The sequence below is a fragment of the Rhinoderma darwinii genome, chromosome 1, assembly GCF_050947455.1.
Source record: "Rhinoderma darwinii isolate aRhiDar2 chromosome 1, aRhiDar2.hap1, whole genome shotgun sequence".
In the NCBI taxonomy this organism is placed as follows: domain Eukaryota; kingdom Metazoa; phylum Chordata; class Amphibia; order Anura; family Rhinodermatidae; genus Rhinoderma; species Rhinoderma darwinii.
In genome coordinates, this window is record NC_134687.1 from 431,898,640 (window position 1) to 431,922,177 (window position 23,538).

Consider the following 23,538-nt stretch of genomic DNA (forward strand, 5'->3'; position numbering starts at 1 on the left):
AAAAATCATTATTTCTAACCTTGTCAATGTCTTGACTATATTTTCTAGTCATTTTGCAACTCATTTGATAAATATAAGTGTGAGTTTTCATGGAAGACACAAAATTGTCTGGGTGACCCCAAACTTTTGAACGGTAGTGTATGTAATAAAGTATTTTAGGCATAAGCCACATTTTTACCAGATTAATCCTCCCAATCCATAAAACAATAACATCAGTGATTTGTATAGTCTGGGTCTTAATAGAAGAAATAAGTTCCTTAAAATTAAAAGTAGCCATGGTCAAGGGGTTCGCTTATAATTTAATCCCCAAATACGTTATAAAGTTGTCAGACCACATAAATGGTACTATGCAGGAAATATGTTTTTTTTTAGAGATGCAGACACGAAGATGGGTACCATCGCAGATTTGGTCTCATTAATTTTGTAATACGATTCTTCGCTCTAGTCCAGGATAATTTTCTGTATATTTGGGAAAGAGGAAAGCGGCGAAGTTACAATAAGGATAACATCATCTGCGTATAGACCGATTTTATGGTGTGTACACCCAATAGATAAACCGCACTCTAATTGATGCCGCAAATGGTTCCATTATTAAGGTAAAAATCAATGGGGATAACGGGCATCCCTGTCGGGTGCCGTTAGTTAGAGGAAAGGATGTGGATAAGATCCTTTGATTGGTTGAAGAAATATAGACTTGTGCTGAGGGTAATGTATACATAGACCTGTCAGAGCATCTTTGAGCATCCGTCGGTTGAGGAGTGTTGGCATCTTTGTTTAAGTTATAAAGCTTGTTCTAGTAGGATACAAAAGCGTCCGCCATATCTTCTGGGTTTTACACTCTACACTTCTCAGGGTGATCAATGTAGGCTATAGCACTCTTTGCTTGTTGATGTTTTACCTTTCTAATAAGGGTTGTTCCTGTTCTTTCACCTGCTACATAAAAATGCGTTTTAACTTTTTGAGTGCTAGTTCTTATTTGTACAGCATGAGATTGTGCAATTGTTTATGCAGATCTCTAAATTGAGCAGAAATTTGTGCATTAGGCATTTGTTTATTTAAATGTTCCAAATGATATAATTGGGTAAGAATAGAATGTCTAAGGGAATCTCTCTGCCTTTTCTCATAAGTCGCTAACTTAACCCCTTAATGACCGGGCATGTTTGTACCTTAATGACCAAGCCAGATTTGTCAAATCTGGTATGTCTGACTTTATCAGAGAATAACTCTGTGAAAGTTTTGAATATCCAAGTAATTCTGACATTGTTTTTTCGTCACATGTTGTACTTTATTTTAGTGGTAAAAGTAGACTGATACGATTTGCGGAAATTAATTAAAAAATAGAGAAATTGAAGAAATTTTGTAAAAATTATCATTTTTCCCTATTTTTAACTGCAATATGTGACATATGTACATACATACTGCACAATTTTTTTAATGAAATATATATTTCCATCTCTTTACTCTATTTTGGCAGCACTTTTGAAAAAAAAAATTTTTTTTGAGCAATTTGGATGACTTACAAATTTAGTAATCATTTTATACATTTTGAAGTACATTTTGTTTTCCTGCACCAAGCCAGGTTTTCAGAGGCTCATAGGTGTCAGAATGGTGGAAACCCCCACAAGTGACCCCATTTTGAAAACTACACCGCTTAAGGTATTTATTAAGGGGTGTTGTAAGTATTTTGACCCCACAGTTTTTTTGTAAGAATTCATGCAAAGCAGGCGTAAAAAAATATAATTTCACTTTTTTCATAAAAGTATCACTTTGAAGACCGATTTCTTTGTAAAGCGACCATGAGAATGAAGAAACACACCCCAAAATCTATCACCCTGTTTCTCCTGTTTTCAAAAATGCCCCCATTGTGACCCTAATGCATTGCTTGGACACACGACAGGGCCCGAAAGGGAGGGAGCACCCGGAGGCTTTCAGGACTCATATTTTGCTTGAAAATGTTTTAGGCCCCACTGTACATTTGGAGAGGTTTTGAGCTACCAGAGCGATAGAATCTCCCCATAAATGACCCCATTTAGAAAACTAGACCCCTTAAGGTATTTATCTAGGGGTGTAGTGCGTACTTTGACCCCACAGTTTTTTTGTAAGAATTCATGCAAAGCAGGCGTAAAAAAATATAATTTCACTTTTTTCATAAAAGTAGCACTTTGAAGACCGATTTCTTTGTAAAGCGACCATGAGAATGAAGAAACACACCCCAAAATCTATCACCCTGTTTCTCCTGTTTTCAAAAATGCCCCCATTGTGACCCTAATGCATTGCTTGGACACATGACAGGGCCCGAAAGGGAGGGAGCACCCGGAGGCTTTCAGGACTCATATTTTGCTTGAAAATGTTTTAGGCCCCACTGTACATTTGGAGAGGTTTTGAGCTACCAGAGCGATAGAATCTCCCCATAAATGACCCCATTTAGAAAACTAGACCCCTTAAGGTATTTATCTAGGGGTGTAGTGCGTACTTTGACCCCACAGTTTTTTGCTAAATGTAATGCATAGCAGGTGAAAAAAAAACAAAAAACACTTTTTTCATAAAAGTATCACTTTGAAGACCGATTTCTGTGTAAAGCGACCATGAGAATGAAGAAACACACCCCAAAATCTATCACCCTGTTTCTCCTGTTTTCAAAAATGCCCCCATTGTGACCCTAATGCATTGTTTGGACACACGACAGGGCCCCAAAGGAAGGGAGCACCCGGAGGCTTTCAGGACTCATATTTTGCTTGAAAATGTTTTAGGCCCCACTGTACATTTGGAGAAGCTTTGAGCTGCCAGAACGATAGAAACTGCCCATAAACGACCCCATTTTGAAAACTAGACCCCTTAAGGTATTTATCTAGGGGTATAGTTAGCATTTTGACCACACAGGTTTTTCGCTAAATATATTGGAATTAATCTGTAAAAATTTAAATGTACTTTTTTTCTGAAACAACATATACATTTTTATTATTTACAAGGAATAACGAAGAAAATGCACCCCAACATTTGTAAAGCAATGTCTCCCGATTACGACAATACCCCATATGTGGTAATAAACTGCTGTTTGGGCCGACAGCAGGGCTCAGAAGGGAAGGAGCGCCATTTGGATTTATGATTTTGCTGGAATGGTTTTCGGTGCCATGTCGCATTTGCAATGCACTGGAGGGACCAAAACAGTGGAAACCCCCCAAAAGTGACCCCATTTTGGAAAAACCTTGAAGGAATTTTTCTAGGGGTATAGTGAGCATTTACACCCCACGGGTCTTTTGCAGAGTTTATTAGAATTAGGGCGCGAAAATTAATATCAAAATTTTTTCCACTAAAATGTTGCATTTTCTCATTTTCACAAGGGATAAAGGAGGAAAAAAACAACCATTTTTTATAAAGCAATTTCTCCCGAGTACGGAAATACCCCACATGTGGTCATACGTTTTTTCATTAGAAATGAATTAACCCTTTCAGGACTGATCCAGTTTTTGCTTTCTTATTTTAGATTTTCCCTCCCCGCTTTCCAAGAGCCATAACTTTTTTATTTTTCCATCAATAGAGCGGTGTGAGGGTTTATTTCTTGCGGGAGGAGCTGCAGTTCTTATTGGTACCATTTTTTGGTACATAAAAAGTGATTAAAAAGTTGTATTACATTTTTTTTTTAGAGCGAAGGTGCCAAAAAAAAACAAACTGCGATTTTGGCGGTTTCAATTATTAAATTTTTTAAGGTGTGCACTGTGAAAATTAAATATTGGTATATTGTAATAGTTCGGACTTTTACGGACGTAGCGATACCAATTTTGTTCATTTTTTTACATTACTTTAGAAGAAAAATGCGAAAAGGTGTTTTGTTTTTTTAACTTTAAAAAAAAAAATTCTCACTACTAATAACTATAATTCTTCTACACATTTTATTAATCAATCCCCTTAGGGGACCTGATCCAGCGATCATTGGATCGCTGGTACAATACACTGCAATACTAATGTATTGCAGTATATTGTTATTCTGACAGGCTTCTGTAACAGAGCGATCGCTGTTCCTGTCCGTTAGTATTGAGGGGGCCTGCTGTAATACACAGCCGACACCCGCAGCGTATGGAGCGGGCTCAGAACGTGAGCCGGCTCCATACATCAACCGCCGCACCATGATGGGCAATTAAGTCATAGTGCGCAAAGGGGTTAATGCGCAGCGGATGGTTCAAAGTGAAAATTGCAATTTTCCACTGATATGCCATTTTAGTGCATAATATGTTGTGCCCAGTGTGTGCCACAGAAGACAAATACCTCATAAAACGTTAAGCGGGTTCTCTCGGGTATGGCGACGCCATATGTGTGGGCGCAAACTGCTGCTTGGGCACGCTGCAGGGCTCAGAAGGGAGGGACGCCATTTTGCTTTTGGAGCGCAGATTTTGCTTGGTAGTTTTTCTGTTTTGGGTTTCGCTGGTATTTCAGTTTATAATGTGGGGGCATATGTGAGCTGTGCGGAGTACATTAGGGCATAATAAGAGGGTATAATAATGGGGTAAATAAATAATATTTCATAGATATGTGGCCGATGTCGCACTGATAAATGGCGCCCGATCTTATCCACTTTTGGACACTGCACATTTTGCATCGCCATATTCTGATAGCCAGAACTTTTTTATTTTTTCACCACCGGAGTCATGTGAGGGCTTATTTGTTGCGGGACAATCTGTAGTTTTCATTGGTACCATTTTGGGGTACATGCGATTTTTTTTTTTTATCACTTTTTGTTCAATTTTTTTGCAATCCTGAGCAAAAAACAGGAATTCTGACACAGTTTTTTAGGTTTTCTTTTTGCGGCGCTCACCGTACGCTATAAATGAAATTTTTACTTTATTCTGCGGGTTGGTACGATTACCGCGATACCAGATGTATATAGGTTTGGTCCTTTTTTTTAGCGTTTGCACAATAAAATGACTTATTTCTAAACAAAAAAAAATTCTGTGTCACCATATTCTGAGAGCTGTAATTTTTTTATTTTTTAGTCAAAAAACCTGTGTAAGGGCTTGTTTTTTGCGGGACGGATAGAAGTTTTTATTGGTATTATTTTCGGGTACAAGCGACTTTTTGATCACTTTTTATTCTTTATTTAGGGAGCGGTGGTGACCAAAAAAATTGTGATTCTGTCGTAGTTTTTTATTGATTTTTTTTGGGGTGTTCATCGTGCGGGGAAAATAACATTACAGTTTTATAGTTGGGGTCGTTACGAACGCGGTGATACAAAATATGTGTACTTTTTTAACGTGTTCATTTTTTTTCTATAATAAAAGTCTTATTATAGGAAAAAAAGCATTTTGTGTTTATATAACTTATAACTTTTATTTTTAGACTTTTTTTAAAACATTTTTATTACTTTTTTTTACTTTTTTTACTTGTCCCACTAGGGGACACTTAGACTTGCAGCTTTGATCGCTGCTAGAGTACATTACACTACACACGTAGTGTAATGTACTCCAACTGTCATTGTGACATAACTGTCACACTGACAGGAAGCCTCGGAGGACCGGTGGAGGCTGCTCCTCCGAGGCTTCCGTACATGGCAAGCCGGAGGTCATTATCTGACCTCCGATTGCCGTGACAAGCATCGGTAGCCCCCACGATCACTTCGTGGGGGCTGCCGATGTGCTTCAAACCACTTAAATGCGGCGACGGCAATCCGTCGCCGCACTTAAGGGGTTAACTGCCGAAAGCAGCGGCGATGGTCCGCTGTCCGACGAGACTGATGTCACAGCTGTCAGCGCGGGTCTGTCACTCTGTGTTTACACAGAGTGACAGTTTGAAATGCGGACGAAAATGCACGTCCTGGTGCGGGAACTAGCAGCCGACCAGGACGTGCATTTTCGTCCTTGGTCGTGAAAGGGTTAATAAACACCCCTCTAATTACCACCTTGTGACAGCACCACAGAGTAGATGGCGAAATGTAAGGAGAGGAATTAAGCTCAAAATATTGTTCAATAGCATAAGCTATGACTTCCTTATGTTTGGGAATATTTAAAAGGTAAGAGTTCATACGCCAGGGTCTACAGTATCTGCAGTTATATCTTTCCATTATAGTCATTGAGATAGGTGCATGATCCGACTAGGTAATGAGACCATTTGAGGCCGATTCCACCGCTTTACAAAATCACTATCAATTAAAAACATGTCAATCCTTGTATATGAAGTATGGGTATGAGAAAAGTATGTATAATCCCTTTCCCCTGGGTGCAAATAACACCAAATATCGTGGAGATGTTCCTTCTTTAATACTTGAGCCAAAGCAACTCTACTGTTTCTGGTTGTACTTGAGCAATCAATATCTGGGTACACTGTGGCATTAAAATCCCCGCATACAATCAAAGAGCCTGTCTTAACCCTATGTATTAATTTATAAAGCTTATTTAAGAATGCAATCTGCCTGTGGTTGGGAAAATAAAGTCCTACCAGGGTATAAGGTTGGTTATTAATGGTACACGTGAGGATTAGGTATCTCCCCCGCAGATCTGCCCAGGTGCCAATAGCAGAAAAAGCTAGGGTATCTCTAATTGCCAAGAGAAAACCAGCTTTCTTCCCCTCATTATTAGCCGTGTAGATATGTGGACATTTTTATGAGAGCATTTAGGCGCGTTATTTCGCTTAAAGTGAGTTTCCTGAACGCACATAATATCCATGTTAGCTTGATGAGCATCCCTCCATAAACTAGACCTTTTGAACGGGCTGTTCAGACTGTGAACATTAAGAGAAATTACTTTGAATACCATTTTAAAGGTTCAATAACGAAATACTAATGTGCCATATCCTGCGATGACTTAAAAAAAAAACATAAAAACAGACGGAACAGGGCCTAGTGGGACAAAAGCAGGCCAAAAGAGCAAGATCATGTGTATGTTATACATTGGATACAGCAACCGAAATAACACTATGAATCTTGCAAACCAAGTGTAAATAATAGGGGTGGGCAATAACTGCACTATCCGTGCATTTTTCATGGTTGAGCTTCACCTGAAAAGGACATTTCAAAAACAAAAGGGAACTATCATGGAATTATATCTTGTTAACGTTTAACGCTAAGTACAAAATGTTAAGGTATTGGAAAAAATCACATCCAAATATTTTTTTTTTAGAGCATTCCTAAAATACTTACGTACAATATACAGTATTTGATAAGAATAACACTCAAGTGTAACTTTGTGCCACTCCTTTTCAAGTCTTGCCGGGACATTTGTTGACGGAACCTTGGTAGAAGAAACCACAAAAACCAGGCCATACTTACTAAATGGGTTGGTAGACACCAGTTCCCAACAGGACGCAGACAAGTAAAAAATGCTACAGAGGGAGAGGGCTCGTGGACCCACTGGACCGTACCGCCTTGGCGGTATGGCAGCTGGCCAACAGGACGCAGGTCAGAGTCTATAGTTCGTATAGGGTACCTGTGGCAGCTCGGACAGTAGCAAGAAAGGCTAGGCAGGAACTTGGCAGCAGGTGGACGTCAGGTGTGGAGAAGCAGGTCAGGCATAGAATACAGCACAGCACGGCTACAGCAAGCACGGCGCTAGATCAGGATACAGGTTACAGGAACAGGAAACACTGGGTGCAGGAAACACTAGGGGGCCATTTGCAAGGCAGACTAGGAATACAACAACAAAGCTCAGGCATAGAACTAGGGGGCTGGACCCCTCTTATAGTCCAGAGTACTCACGGGTCAAAGTTCAGGAACAAAGTCCGGTGCGTGGGATCTGGCATTGGTGAGTGAGTGCTGGCTTCTCCTGAGGAGGAGGCTAGGGCCAGCGCTTGCCGACTCGTGGCTGCGGCTGTCAGGGGAAGAACGGAGCTGACAGCCTGCAGCCATGGACATGACAGTATCCCCCCTCTTACGCCCCCTCTTCTTGGGACCAGAGCGAGAGAGAAACTTTTTCAGAAGAGCAGGAGCATTGAGGTTCTCCTCTGGCTCCCAATACCTCTCTTCAGGACCAAATCCCTTCCAATCCACAAAATGAAAGGTCTTTCCTCTCACTCTTTTGGTGTCCAGGATCTCTTGAACCTCAAAGGTGTCTGAAGGGCCGCTGGCGACAACCACAGGGCTAGGAGTCTTGGTGTAGTGGTTCAGGACCACTGGCTTCAGGAGGGATACATGGAAGGAGTTGGGGATCTTGAGGGTAGGAGGCAGTCGAAGCTTATAGGCGACAGGGTTGATTTGTTGTAGGATCTCGAATGGTTCGAGGAACCTGGGAGCAAACTTGCATGATGGTACTCTTAGTTGAATGTCCCTGGAGGACAGCCAGATCTTGGTGCCAGGAAGAAACTGAGGTGGTTCTCTTCTCCTTGTGTCCGCCCTCCGTTTCATACGGTCAACAGCCAGCAGGATGGAGGATCGAGTCTGCCGCCAAATTTGTAGAAAGTCCCTAAAGGCCGCGTCATCAGCTGCTACCTTGGATGAATCAGGAACCGGGAGAGGTATTCGTGGGTGTTGGCCAAGGACTCTGAAGAACGGAGTGTTCCTTGTGGACTCGCTGGTATGATTGTTCTAGGACAATTCAGCCCACGGAAGCAACTGTACACAGTCATCATGTTGCCTAGAGATGAAGTGACGCAGGTAGTTCTCCAAGATTTGATTGATCCACTCGACCTGTCCATTGGACTGAGGATGGTAGGCCGAGGAAATGTCCAACTTCACACCTAGAAGTCCGCAGAGGGCTCTCCAGAACCTCGAGGTGAACTGAACCCCCCGATCAGACACAATATGCTGCGGCAAGTCGTGCAAGCGGAAGATGTGTTGGATAAACAGTTTGGCCAGTTGAGGAGCAGACAGAAGACCGGTCAGAGGAACTAAGGTGGCCATTTTTGAAAATAGATCCACCACCACCCAGACGGTGCTGCATCCGGCAGAGAGAGACACGTCCGTAATAAAGTCCATAGCTATATGCTGCCAGGGAGCATCGGGCACAGGCAATGGCTGGAGCAGACCAGCGAGTCTGGAGTGAGCGACCTTGTTAGCTGCACACACAGAGCAGGAGGAAACAAAGTCCATAACATCTTTGGGCAGCGTGGGCCACCATAAATGAAGGGCAATCAAATCCCCGGTCTTACGAATCCCCGCGTGACCTGCCAGTCTAGTGGCGTGTCCCCAGCGGAGGACTCTCCTTTGGTCAGCCATGCGCACAAAAGTTCTCCCTTGAGGGATGTCCCCCAACTTGCAGTGGATTGACTGAAACAATACAGGACGGGTCGATAATGTTATGGGGCATCTCCATAGTGTCTTCCGTCTCGAAGACCTGGACAAGGTATCGGCCCTCACATTCTTGTCAGTCGGGCGATAATGGAGCTCAAACTGGAACCTGGCAAAGAACAGTGACCACCTGGCCTGATGAGGATTCAGCCGTTGGGCTGTCTGGAGGTAGGTGAGGTTCTTGTGATCCATAAAAATCAGGATGGCGTGAGCTGCACCCTCTAGTAGATGTCACCACTCCTCCAGGGCCAATTTGATGGCCAGTAACTCCCGATCCCCAATCGAGTAGTTGCGTTCTGCGGAAGAGAAGAGCTTAGAGAAATATCAACATACCCTTGACTTTCCCTTGGAACCTCTCGGGAACAGGAGTGTGCCAGCACCGACAGATGACGCGTCCACCTCCAACGAGAACTGTAGGGAAACGTCTGGATGATGGAGGATAGAGGCTGACGTGAAGGCACTCTTCAGGGTATTGAATGCGGACTCTGCCTCAGGAGTCCACACCTTGGTGTTCATGCCCTTCTTGGTGAGGTTAGAGATAGGAGATGTTAGTGAAGAGAAGTTTGGGATGAACTGTCTGTAAAAATTGGCGAATCCCAGAAAGCGCTGTATGGCCCTCAAGCTTTGAGGACGTGGCCATTCCAGGATGGACTTTACCTTTTCAGGATCCATCTTGAGACCTCTATTCGAAATGATGTAGCCCAGGAAGGGTAGAGCATCTCTCTCAAATACGCACTTCTCCAATTTGGCGTACAGATGATTCTCTTTTAACCGCAGCAAGACTTGACGGACATGTTTCCGATGAGTCATAGGATCTGGAGAAAAATTTAAGATGTCATCAAGATAGACTACTACACAAACATAGAGGAGGTCACGGAAAATGTCATTTACAAACTCCTGGAAGACAGCGGGAGCATTACACAGGCCGAAGGGCATTACTAGATATTCAGAGTGTCCATCACGGGTGTTAAATGCCGTTTTCCATTCGTCACCCTAGCGAATCTGGATTAGGTAGTAAGCCCCCCCGCAGGTCTAACTTGGAAAAGATCTTGGCACCACGTATACGGTCAAATAATTCTGAGATCAATGGCAATGGATACTTATTTTTCACCGTGATCTGGTTGAGACCCCGGTAGTCTATACAGGGACGAAGAGAGGCATCCTTCTTTTTGATGAAGGAGTTGGGGAGGAAGACTTGCCTGGGAGGAAGACTTGCGTATGAAGCCTTGCTCCAAGTTCTCTCTAACATAGGCGGACATAGACAAAGTCTTTGACAGAGAGAGAGGATATACTCTGCCACGGGGAAGGGAAGCACTAGGAACCAGCTCGATAGGACAGTCATACGCCCGATGTGGGGGCAGTGTCTCCACCTTTTTCTTGCTGAAGACGTCCGCAAATGAAGCAAAATGACTCGGCAATCCTGCCAGTGACTGAGGCAGAGGAGACTGAGCCAAACAAATCTGTCCCAGGCAACGATTGTGACACTCGGGGCCCCACTGGAGAACCTCTCCAGAGTTCCAGTCCAGGACTGGGACATGCAATCGGAGCCATGGCAGGCCCAGCATCACAGGATCAACAGCTCTGGGTAGGACATAGAATGACAGCAGTTCGGAGTGGAGAGCCCCTACTTGGAAACTCAGTGGTTTGGTCACAGCAATAACTGGGTATGGCAGGGGTAGAACATCTACTGAAGCAATTGTCAACGGGCTCTCCATAGGGGTGGTAGGCAATTAAAGAGGGTCCACTAGGTCTCTATGGATGAGGCCAGCCCTTTATTAGACCCCTGGCTGCCATGGGAGACACATACACTCGGCGATCGTATCGCCGGGTGTCGGTGGGAGAGAGGGAGCTCCCTCCCTCTCTCCAAATCCACTCAGATGCGGTGCTCGCTATTGAGCACCGCATCTGAGGGGTTAAACGGGTGAGATCGATACTAATATCGATCTCACACGGCAGAGCAGGGACGCCCCCAGCTCTCAGCTGCCTCTGGCAGCTGAGAGCCGGGAGATTTGACAGCTCCCTGCTCTGTTTACTTATTCCAATGCCGCGACGTAAAAATTCTATGGCATCAGAATAAGGCCCGTTAGTGACCGACGTAAAAACACTATGGGCCGGTCACTAACGGGTTAATAAATCATGTTGTAATGAGATGAAGTGAACAAATGAAAACGCAGATATGTGAGCTTAGTCGTGTACACAGTAGGCTCCACTGTCCCAAAGATATGTTTCCACACACCAATGATGTTTGGCGCAGTTCTCACAGTCTCGCCCTAGTTATTGTAGAAAATGCTCACTCACCACCACCGTGTATTCACCCGTAGCGTGCGTCACCTCTTCAGCAATTGGAGAAATGTTTCAGACGCAGGTATTGCAGGACAAGCCGTGCCCAATGCTGTTCGATATCTGTTAGGCCTCTCAGTTATTGCCTGGAAAGCAGCTAAGTGTGCCGCTGTCCCTCCTGGTGAGCTGCAGAAAATTGCAAATGTCAGCCAGGGAACGCAGTTAATAAGCCACAAGAGTGAGGATGCTGGTAAAGCCGCTGCTCCGATTATCAGCAGTAGTATAGTGGTGTAGGCAGGGCTAACACAGCTGATGTGAGGCTGTATGCCTCTCTCAAACTTCGGGAGTAGTGCCGGCAGATGTGGCCGTCCAGGCGGCCACTAATTTAGACCGCGGCCTTGGCTGTGCAAGTAGGTCGCAATTTAGAAATGGCCCTGATTTGCTCACTATGCCCCTCAATCTGTTCGAGGGACACACAGTGGTGTTGGGAAACAGCCACGGGCTGTTTCTGGAGGTGGATGGCGTCCGATCTCTCGGTACAGCGGGAGCCCTGCAGATAAGCGTCTGCTCATAGTGCCGTTCAACCCACGCCCCCCTTCTGATGTTTTGTGATGTTAGGTAGGCTTGGGATGTTACGTCCAATTTTACTTGTAGTACAGAATGGATCACTACATGCCATTCATCCAATCAGACCATCTGTTCGTGCAGAGGTTCGCCTTCAGGCACCTCTTGCTGTCATTCACGTTTGTGGTTGTTCTCCCAACCCTGGGACAAGCAACGTTGAACAGTGCTGACATCTCGGCCTAGGCGCATAGCGAGCTTCCGGAGTGATAAATCAAGGTCTCTCAGTTCAAGGAATCTGTCCCTCTCGATGAACAGGAGGCATCGCGTAATAATCCCGCAACACTTGATCCAATTTTTGAGGTTTCATGTGGCTAAAAAACTTTGTTTTTAATCTGGCTTTCATGCCTCTACCACATGACACAGATTGGAGCTCGGTGCTTGAAAATGTGATTATTTGCAGATCTTAGCGACACCTGCTACTTGCTGTATTTGCATAACCTTACGGCTTGCCCTTCTTGGTGTGGCGATTTCAATGTTGAGGAGTGTATATTTACACAGTATTTATATATATATATATATATATATATATATATATATATATATATATAAAAAAAAGCTATATATTTATTTATATATATATATATATATATATATATATATATATATATATATATATATATATATATATATATGTATATATATAAAAAAGAATTTCTGTGCAACATGTAGAGGTAGAAATGGTTGGCACTACCTGTGGCTTGCAGCGTCACAAATTTCTGTGCTTGTGCTTACTGGGACTTGTGGTTCGACAGTTTTTTTGTAGCGGTGCTCAGTGCATATGAAAGTAAGACTTTGGAAAATATCAACATGTAGAAGAATAGACAGCACGGCACTTACCACTTGCAAAAAAGATTTATTTTTATTCTATGTTGAGGCAGGCAACACGGGATTAGAAGATAATAGAGCCTACGCTAGTGGTGAGTGCCGTGCTGTCTATTCTTCTACATGTTGATATAAATGAATTTCTGTTTTCTGTTCTTTATGCATGGACAAACGACTGGACTAATTTGCAAAAAAATTTGGCACATAAGTAAATCATATGCTTTCGAAGGTTTTCCACCATGTTTCAGCTTCTCTAGGGCCTACCGTTCCCAACAAATTCACCAAAAAAATTTGCAATGCAAAAGCAAATATGGCACCACTGGCTTCCACATCAAGGGTCCTCCTCCATATCACATCAGGTGACTCATATTAGTTAATAGAAGGTTGCAGGTTCTTCATTCTTAACCTCACTGACATACACACAGTTTTAGGCCAGGTTCCCATAACAACCCAGTCATTGTTGTTTTACACCGGGTTACCTATAGCAACCAATCAGATTACTGATGGCCAGGAGGAAAGCTGCATTACTAGCTGCACAGACTCCTCTTGCCCAACTGCAAGCTGATCAACTGCGTCATACTGCTGCTCGAGCTGTTGAAACTCCTCAACAAACTCAGGCTTTTTCAGCAACAGATCAGATAGGTGGCTCTCAGAAGCGCAGAGACTCCTGCCTGAACCCAGGTCAGAAAGCAAGCTGATAGAGCACATCATCATGTTCAGCGTGCTAATGAGTGGGCTTTCATGTATGATGCTATTTTCAATTATGATCCAACCATAGTCTATGGCCAACTGGTAATAAAACTGCTAATGTTGTTAATTAACAGGCCTTGTCACAGTCTTATGACTCCATTTACTACCAGTTTAGCTGTTAGGTATTTAGGAAGTTAAAATTTAAATAAACAGTGTGTAACTGCCGGGGTATATAGGCTTACTAGCGATTTCCCCATAAACCAAGAAAATACGAGGGCATGGATTGGCCTCCTGGGCACTGTTAGAACAAATCCAATGAACACATAAACAGACAGACTCACGCGTTATATCCGGGCAGCGCCGGGTACTTTTTCTGTTGTCTGTTGTATGTTCTTTACGAATGGCCAAACGACTGGACCAATCTGCACCAAATTTTGCACATTCGGAAATCACGCACTTCCAATGGTGTTACACCGGGTTTCAGCTCTCTAGGACCTGCCGTTCTAGACATGTTCACAAAAGCAAATATGGCATCATTGGCTTCCACATCAAGGACCTTCCTATATATCACATCAGATTACCCGTATTAGCCAATAGACACTCGCAGGTCCTTCATTCTTAGCTTCACTCACATACACACAGTTTTAGACCAGGTTTCCATAACAACCCAGCCATTTTTCTTTACTTGACGTGTTACTCGCCATGAACAGACTGTATGTATACTGCACTGTAACCTATACTGGATTTGAGCATTCTAAAAAATTTAAACCCTTCCATACCAGTAATGCCTTCAAAAAGGAACCCTGCACTTGGAGGAAAGACTCAAAGTGCATGGCTGCTGCCAGAGCTGCTATAACCTCTCAGCAGACCCAAGCCCGTCTCCAGGCGGACAATATACGTCACAGCAAACAGCAATTAGCTGAAACTCCCCAGCAGACTGAAGCATATCAGTAGGAATCAAAGTTTTTAACCACACACACACAACAAACAAATAGACCCGTGCAAAGCCGGTTAACTCTAAGCTCTCTAGGGCCTACCGTTCTCGACATGTTCACAAAAAATTGCAATACAAAACCAAATATAGCACCATTGGCTTCCACATCAAAGGTCCTCCTCCATATCACATCAGATGACCCGTATTAGCCAAAAGAAGCTTGCAGTTTTTTCATTCTTAGCCCCACTGACATACACACAGTTTTACACCAGGTTCCCATAACAACCCAGTAATTTTTTTTTACACCGGGTTTCCATAACAATCCAGCCATCTTTCTTTATTCGCCATGAACGGACTGTACGTATACTACACTGTACCTATAATGGATTTTAGCACTCTCATAAATTGAACCCCTTTCCAAAAAGGAACCCTGCACTTGGACAGCAGACTGCCCAACAGCAAAGCACATAGCTGCTGTCTAATATGCTGAAACCTCTCAACAGACCCAAGCCTGTCTCCAGGCTGAGCATATACAGTACGTCACAGCAAACTGCGAGCTGCTGAAATTCCCCAGCAGACTGAGGCATATGAATATGAAACAAAGTTTTTAACCACACACACTAACAACAAACAAATAGACCCGTGCAAAGCCGGGTAACTCTGCTAGTTATTAATAAATGTGGGCCGTTATCTGCCTACTTGTAATGATTTCTCTACAGCCTATATATTAAAGATAGTTTGTGTTGCTGGATATTTCTATGCGTATAACCAGGGGTGGGATTACAATTTTTTTAACAATAGGTTTCCGGTTTTGCAGACAAAGACATACGCGCCATGGGTGGCAGGGAGTCGTGGTGTTTTGTGGTGTATGGTGCCATGGAAAATTATTCTAATAATAAAATAAAACAATTACAATGTTCCAAATACACCCTATATTAAAGTGGACTCTAAATAAAGTCCAGAATGTTTTAGTGTGGATTTCCACACTTTGTATACAATTACATAAGAATACCTACCTACCTACCTACCAACACATCATATTAAACACACCCATTATGTATAGACCTATTTGCACACATTCAATATCTTAAGAGTGCTCAGCCCATTTATTTACACTGTGCACTGTGAGAAGGGTGGAGGACAGTGCGGCGTGCGCAGTAAGCCGTGACAAATTTCCCGGCTAATGCACAGATACTGCATCAGAACTAAGTTCAGTACATAAATACTGCACCAGAACCAAGCTCAGTACATATATATAGCACCAGAACAAAGCTCAGTACATACATACAGCACAAGAACCAAGCTCAGTACATAAATACAACACCAGAACCAAGCTCAGTACATAAATACTACACCAGAACCAAGGTCAGTACATATATACAGCACCAGAACAAAGCTCATTACATATATACAGTACCAGAACAAAGGTTATGGTGTTGTATATATGTACTGAGCTTTGCTCTGGTGATGTATATGTGTACTTTGCTTGGTTCTGGGGATGTATATGTGTACTGAGCTTTGTTCTGGTGTTGTATTTAAATACTGAGCTTTGTTGTGGTGCTGTATATATGTAGTGAGCTTGGTTCTGTTAATGTATATATGTAGTGAGCTTGGTTGTGATGTTGTATCTAAGTACTGAGCTTGGTTCTGGTGCTGTAGATATGTACTGAGCTTGGTTCTGGAGTTGTATATATGTTATGAGCTTTTCTTTGGTGCTGTATATATGTATTGAGCTTGGTTGTTATGATGCATATAACTCCAGAACCAAGCTCAGTACATATATATACAGCACCAGAACCAAGGTCAGTACATATATACAGCACAAGAACCAAGCTCGGTACATAAATACAACACCAGAACCAAGCTCAGTACATAAATACTACACCAGAACCAAGCTCAGTAGATATATACAACACCAGAACCAAGCTCAGTACATATATACAACACAAGAACCAAGCTCAGTACATACATACAGCACCAGAACAAAGATCAGTACATAAATACAACACCTGAACCCAGATCAGTACATAAATACAGCACCAGAACCAAGCTCAGCACATAAATATAGCACAAGAACAAAGCTCAGCACATAAATACAACACCAGAACCCAGCTCAGTACATAAATACAACACCAGAACCAAGCTAAGTACATAAATACAACACCAGAACCAAGCTCAGTACATATATACAGCAAAAGAACCAAGCTCAGTACATGAATACAACACCAGAACCAAGATCCATACATATATACAGCACAAGAACAAAGCTCAGTACATATATGCAGCACCTGAACAAAGCTCATACATAAATACAACACCAGAACAATGCTCAATACATATATACATCCCCAGAACCAAGCTTACTACATATATACAGTACTGGAACCAAGCTCAGTACATATATACAACACAAGAACCAAGCTCAGTAACATATATACAGCACCACAACAAAGCTTAGTGCGTAAATACATCACCAGAACTAAGCTCAGTTGTCATGGACACTGGGTTTGTGGACCCACTAGGCCGCTCCGCCGTAGCGGGGAGGCAGCTGACCAGGTCACAGTCTATGTGAAAGTAAGATAGCAGACAGTAATGCTTAGGTACCTGAAATAGTCCAGACGGTGACTGTGGGTTCAGCACGGATGGAGGCAGGTGCGGAAAGTGGCGCCAGACGTGGCGGGCAGTATCCGATGAGCAGATGGCACTTGACGTGGCAGACGGCCCGCGGCCATGGGCGCTACATCAGTACATATATACAGCACCAGAACTAAGCTCAGTACATATATACAGTACCAGAACAAAGGTTATGGTGTTGTATATATGTACTGAGCTTTGCTCTGGGGATGTATATGTGTATTTAGCTTGGTTCCGGGGATGTATATGTGTACTGAGCTTTGTTCTGGTTACTGTATTTATGTACTGCCCTTTGTTGTGGGGCAGTATTTATGTGCTGAGCTTGGTTCTGGTGCTATATTTACATACTGAGCTTTGTTGTGGTGCTGTATATATGTACTGAGCTTGGTTCTGTTGATGTATATATGTAGTGAGCTTGGTTCTGATGTTGTATATAAGTACGGAGCATTGTTCTGGTGCTGTAGATATGTACTGAGCTTGGTTCTGGAGTTGTATATATGTAATGAGCTTTTCTTTGGTGCTGTATATATGTATTGAGCTTGGTTGTTATGATGCATATAACTCCAGAACCAAGCTCAGTACATATATATACAGCACCAGAACCAAGGTGAGTACATATATACAGAACCAGAACAAAGCTCAGTACATAAATACAGCACAAGCACAAATACAGCTCAGTACAGAGATAATTTGTAAATTCAGTATAACCCCTGCCATATAAGTTTGTACGGCATAAAACCACAGTTCCTAGTATAGCCAGAACGATGGTAAGGACATGCTGGGAGTTGCTGCTTCACAAAAAAAAAAGATACACCCATCATCTTGCTGCAGATCATACAGTGACTGATCAGTCACAGGGAGAATAAGGCCTCATGAACACGTCCGCGCCCGTAATTTTCGGCCCGTGCTCCCATACAAAGTATCGTGTCCTACATGTCCTATTTCTTGCGGTACACTTCTACAGCCCGGACAACTTCCCGTAAATAAACAGGAAGGTGTTTGTAGAGAATAGAAGTGAATTGGTTCGTAATTGCGGTCCGCAATTATGGACATTTTTTATGGTCGTGTGCATGGGGCCTAAACATCATGAGTCATGGTTTTTCTCTTTTCTTCTCCATCTGGTCCAGACCTCTATGATGATGAATCCCGGTCACGACCCATTTCTGCAGAGTTTGCCGCTCAGATGTCTTCAGCTTCTCACTTTTTCAAAATTTCCGCACCTATAATCAAAGAGAAAATTCTCATGGTGCCACACTCTACTACTAAATATAATAGCACCATACATGGTGCCCCCAAATATAATAGTACCATACACTGTGCCCATGAATAAAATTGTGTTAAACACTGTAAAGTAATGCACCACACACACACACACACACACACACACACACACACACACACACACACACACACACACACACACACAGTGCCCCCTCTAGGTAGTCCTCCTCATAGAGCTCTCTGTAGATAGTGCTCCCCATAGAGTCCTCTGTAGATAGTGCTACCCATGGAGTCCTCTGTAGAAAGTGCTCCCCATAGAGCCCTCTGTAGATAGGGCCCCCTGTAGCGTTCCTTGTAGATAGGGCTCCCTGTAGAGTTCCCTGTAGATAGGGCCCCTTGTGGCATTCCCTGTAGATAGGGCCCCCTCTGGCATTCCCTGTAGATAGGGCCCCATGTGGTGTTCCCTGTATAGTGCCCCCTGTGGCATTCCCTGTAGATAGTGCCCGCTGTGGTGTTCCCTGTAGATAGTGCCCCCTCTGGCATTCCCTGTAGATAGTGCCCCCAGTAGCGTCCCCTGTAGTGTTCCTTGTAGATAGTACCCCATGAGGCATTCCCTGTAGATAGGGCCCGTATATAGTCCCCTGTAGTTAGGGCCCGTATATAGTTCCCTGTAGTTAGTGCACCCTATATAGTCCCCTGTAGTTAGTGTTCCCTATATAGTTCCCTTTAGTTAGTGTTCCCTTTATAGTCCCCTGTAGTTAATGTTCCCTATATAGTCATCTGTAGTTAGTACCTCCTATACAGTCCCCTGTAGTTAGTGTTACCTATATTGTCCCCTATAGTTAGTGTTCCCTATATAGTCCCCTGTAGTTAGTGTTTACTATATAGTTCCCTGTAGTTAGTGTTCCCTATATAGTCCCCTGTAGTTAGTATTCCCTATATAGTCCCCTGTAGTTAGTGCCCCCTATATAGTCCCCTGTAGTTAGTGTTCCCTATATAATCCCCAGTAGTTAGTGTTCCCTATATAGTCCCCTGTAGTTAGTGTTCCCTATATAGTTCCCTTTAGTTAGTGTTCCCTTTATAGTCCCCTGTAGTTAGTGTTCCCTATATAGTCATCTGTAGTTAGTACATCCTATATAGTCCCCTGTAGTTAGTGTTACCTATATTGTCCCCTATAGTTAGTGTTCCCTATATAGTCCCCTATAGTTAGTATTCCCTATATAATCCCCTGTAGTTAGTGCCCCCTATATAGTCCCCTGTAGTTAGTGTTCCCTATATAATCCCCAGTAGTTAGTGTTCCCTATATAGTCCCCTGTAGTTAGTGTTCCCTATATAAACACCTGTAGTTAGTGTTCCCTATATAATCCCCTGTAGTTAGTGCTCCCTATATAATACCCTGTAGTTAGTGTGCCCTATATAGTCTCCTGTAGTTAGTGTTCCCTATATAGTCCCCTGTAGTTAGTGTTCCCTATATAGTCCCCTGTAGTTAGTGTTCCCTATATAAACCCCTATAGATAAGGCCCACAATGCTGCCCACATTAGAAGGAAAAAACCCAAAAACATTATATGATTATCTGTCCCGTTCCCGCTCCATCCTCCAGCGACGCCAGTCCTCCTCCAGCGGAACGACGCAGCAGTGCGATGATGTAATCGCGCCAACTGCATCATCACTAAAGCGCCGAATGGCGAGGCATCCTGTGCCTCACCAGGGCAACGCTAGGCAACTCAATTGTATTCGAGTCCTAATGACGCAGATACAATTGAGTGCAGGGGACTGGTTCCAATTTCCCGCTTCACCCCGGTTCTGCGAACCCGGTGTAATTTTAACAACCGGTTCAGGAGAACCGGGGTGAACTGTTCGGATCCCACCCCTTCCTATAACTGATTTGCCAGTGGGACATATACATAGCCTCTCAAAATATATAACAGAATCCATTAAGGAATTTAATACAATAAAGGCAATTATATTGTAGGGTAAATAAAATTTTCAAAATCACTTACGCCCTTCTTTATTGTACAATAAAGAGGACCTGTCAGTTTTCCTTACTTGTCCGTTTAGCAAATACTTGTATTCTCCATGAAATAATTGTGAAGTACCTTTCCTTAGAACTGTGTGTTGTGCCATTCCTCTATTATTCCTCTTGAAAATATACGAGCGTGTCCCTACACATTTTAACATTGTTCAATCATTGCCGACAGACTGTGTAGGGACACTCCCTATTGAAAAGGGGAATGGTAACACTCAGTTGTCAATTTATTCATATATTTCTAAGAGGAATAACTGAGGAATGGCAAAACAAAGAGTTATAAGGAAAGATCCTCCAAAATTGTTATTTGTGGGTGACCAGACATGTCATATAAGAATACTAAAAACAAAGACTAGACAAAGGGGAAAATCATAATCTCATATATATCAGATGGATTCAGTTTGTAGTCTACTCCACACTGTTCCAATTACCATTTTTTTTCTCCTACTTACCCGCTGTCTATGGGTAGGTACAAGTCAGATGATGCAGGAGGAAGCAGCAGTAATAGACAACGGAGCATATTGGCGTGTGCCATGTTGCTAAATACGGTGTACACTACACTAAAATTCTAAACTGGTATTGCAGTATACATAAATGTGTCCGTGTATCTAGCACTACTCTACAAGGTGAGTATATGGGCTACAGTACACACATTATACACCTTACACACTTCCTATATGTACTCTGCTACAATTTTCAGTTATTCCACTATATAATGTTTGGAATATGCACTTTGAGTCTGATTCTTTTGAAAGAATATGAATGACCGTGCTCCAATGAACTATTCTCACTTTAAATTCCTGACCTGTGCTAGGTATATGTGGTTATACAGAATCATTGGCTCTAAAATCCCTACAGCAGGACTGACTGGCTGGCATAATAGTTCAAATGAGATGTTCCAGGTCTTGGCATTCAGAGGGCTGATGCATGCAAAGTTCAAATCTCCCTACCAACAGACCAAACAATACTCGGCCAGCCGAATGTGAAAGCTAATGAATAAAATTCTCCAACTCTGCTTCTTAAAACAATGCGGGCTGTGCATCAGCAGAGCTGGGTTTTCATCAGGGCTGTAATCCAGTATTATCGCTTTGCATCACGCTGGAACTATTTTGTAAATAGTCTTGGCACTATTCTCCTGTCCCTGTTCAGTATAAATGTAACCAGGGCTGTAGGCCCATTACTGGAACAAGCGGGTACTGGCATACGGGTAAGATCTGCTTAATTCTTGATTTTTCTAATTGAGCTTTAAATAATTAAGTTTGCCACTTCAGAACATTTCTGTACATACGGACATAGGTTTGCTAAGAAAATCTATATGCAAATAAATACATAAGGGGTGAAAAGTCTGAATGAAGTATCATGCAAATACTTGTATCAATGGAGATATAATTTACGCAGTAGATGATGTCATCATAATCATGCCGCTGTGTCGGGACTTCCCTTAATTTTTGGGATGATACTTATTTATAAATAAATTCCATTACTGTAAAATACTTTTTTGGTACATATTACAATACCAGCAGTTTATTCATGATTGATGTATTTCATACATTATGATATTAGTATGCTAGATCTAGTCAACTGGAAATATCTGACTGACCAATATATATATTGGAATTTTATACCACCATATAACAGTTGAAAAGTTTACTTATTGTAGCTGGATAGCACATTTGATTTCTTTTGAGGAATATTAGGCTTGCTCTTTTTTTGGACTGGTTTTAATGGTCTAATATTATTACAGGCATTGAGCACTAATGTGACTTTGCCTCTTGATAGCAGATAAGCATGACATTCATACTGTTGCAGTAGAATATTAAGAGCTTAATGTCATGATAAAGAATTGTTTTTTAAATGCAGTGTATATGGATGCAGCATTTACATGACATTAAAGTGACAAAATGCTCAATTAATCAGAAATGAAGACTGAGAAGAAGTGCCTATAGAGGTAGATTAACCGTATCTTGGCAAAATTACCTATTAACTTGTATTTAATTTCGTGTGGAGCGGCCGAGTGATATGTTCTATATATATATATATATATATATATATATATATATATGTGTGTATATATATATATATATATATGTGTATATATATATATATATATATATATATATATATATACCAAGCTTTACTGAGGTCAGGATCTCATCTGATTAGCACGCTGAGAGCTAGCATGGACATGTGCATAGGTTCAGCCTGTGTCATTTACTTTCACTAAGTTGCATTGTGTACTTGTATTGTTTTAAAATCTATGATGAGATAAACAATTATTGCATTTACATAATATTTAAAGGCTGTGTAAACCTTTGAACGCTTTTTTTTTAATAAATAGATCCGTCAGTGTGATTAGTGTAACTTGTAAATAGTTTTTATTAAAAATTCCTTTTACTTTCGGAGATACAGTTGTTCTGTATTCTGTATACAGAACAGCTGTATCGTTCGCTTTATACTGAATCTGACAGTCCTGCGGACCTGTGTAGAAAAAACAACCCAACCACTCAAGTGTCCTGCGGACCTGACACGCAGGATCCACCTGTAATCGATCACATCTAAGTTGTGAACTTGCCTGACCCGTCAGGTCCGCGGAACTAACACATTCAGTGTAAAACAAAAGATATTTATTTAAAAAAAAAAAAAAAGCCCTCAAAAGGTGTACATAGCCTTTAATGAGGAATTAAAGTAAAGTATGTGTCATGGAGATTTGTGGCTTGTGCTGGGTTCAGCAATAAAACACTTTGGCCCACATTTATTAAGATTGGCGTTTTATACAGTGTAAAAAATTACGCCTCTTAATAAATTTGGCGCATTTTGGACTGTCCTAAAGTCAGATCAGCAGGCATAGATTTTGGTCCTTTTCTAGCTTTAACAAGAATAAATCTGTCTAAAAGTTGCAGGCCCTGCCCACTTTGAATATGTCACACCCACTTTTTGTACCACTTTTCAAAACTGGCAATTGCCGTCATTTGCAACTTCTTTGGGCTATGCCAAAAAGTGAAGTAAAACTGATTAATAAATGTGGGTCTTCATATTTCTATTTGCATGAAGTCACAGGCCTAGTCATGAGGCAATGATATCAGTCAGACATTTTACTT

At 42.1% G+C, this 23,538-nt stretch overlaps 1 protein-coding gene across 1 annotated transcript in view; it reads left to right on the top strand.

The window, feature by feature from the left end:
- CRYBB2 (crystallin beta B2) overlaps positions 1–23,538 on the top strand; it is a 71,232-nt gene that overhangs the window by 33,362 nt on the left and 14,332 nt on the right. The window lies entirely within an intron of this gene.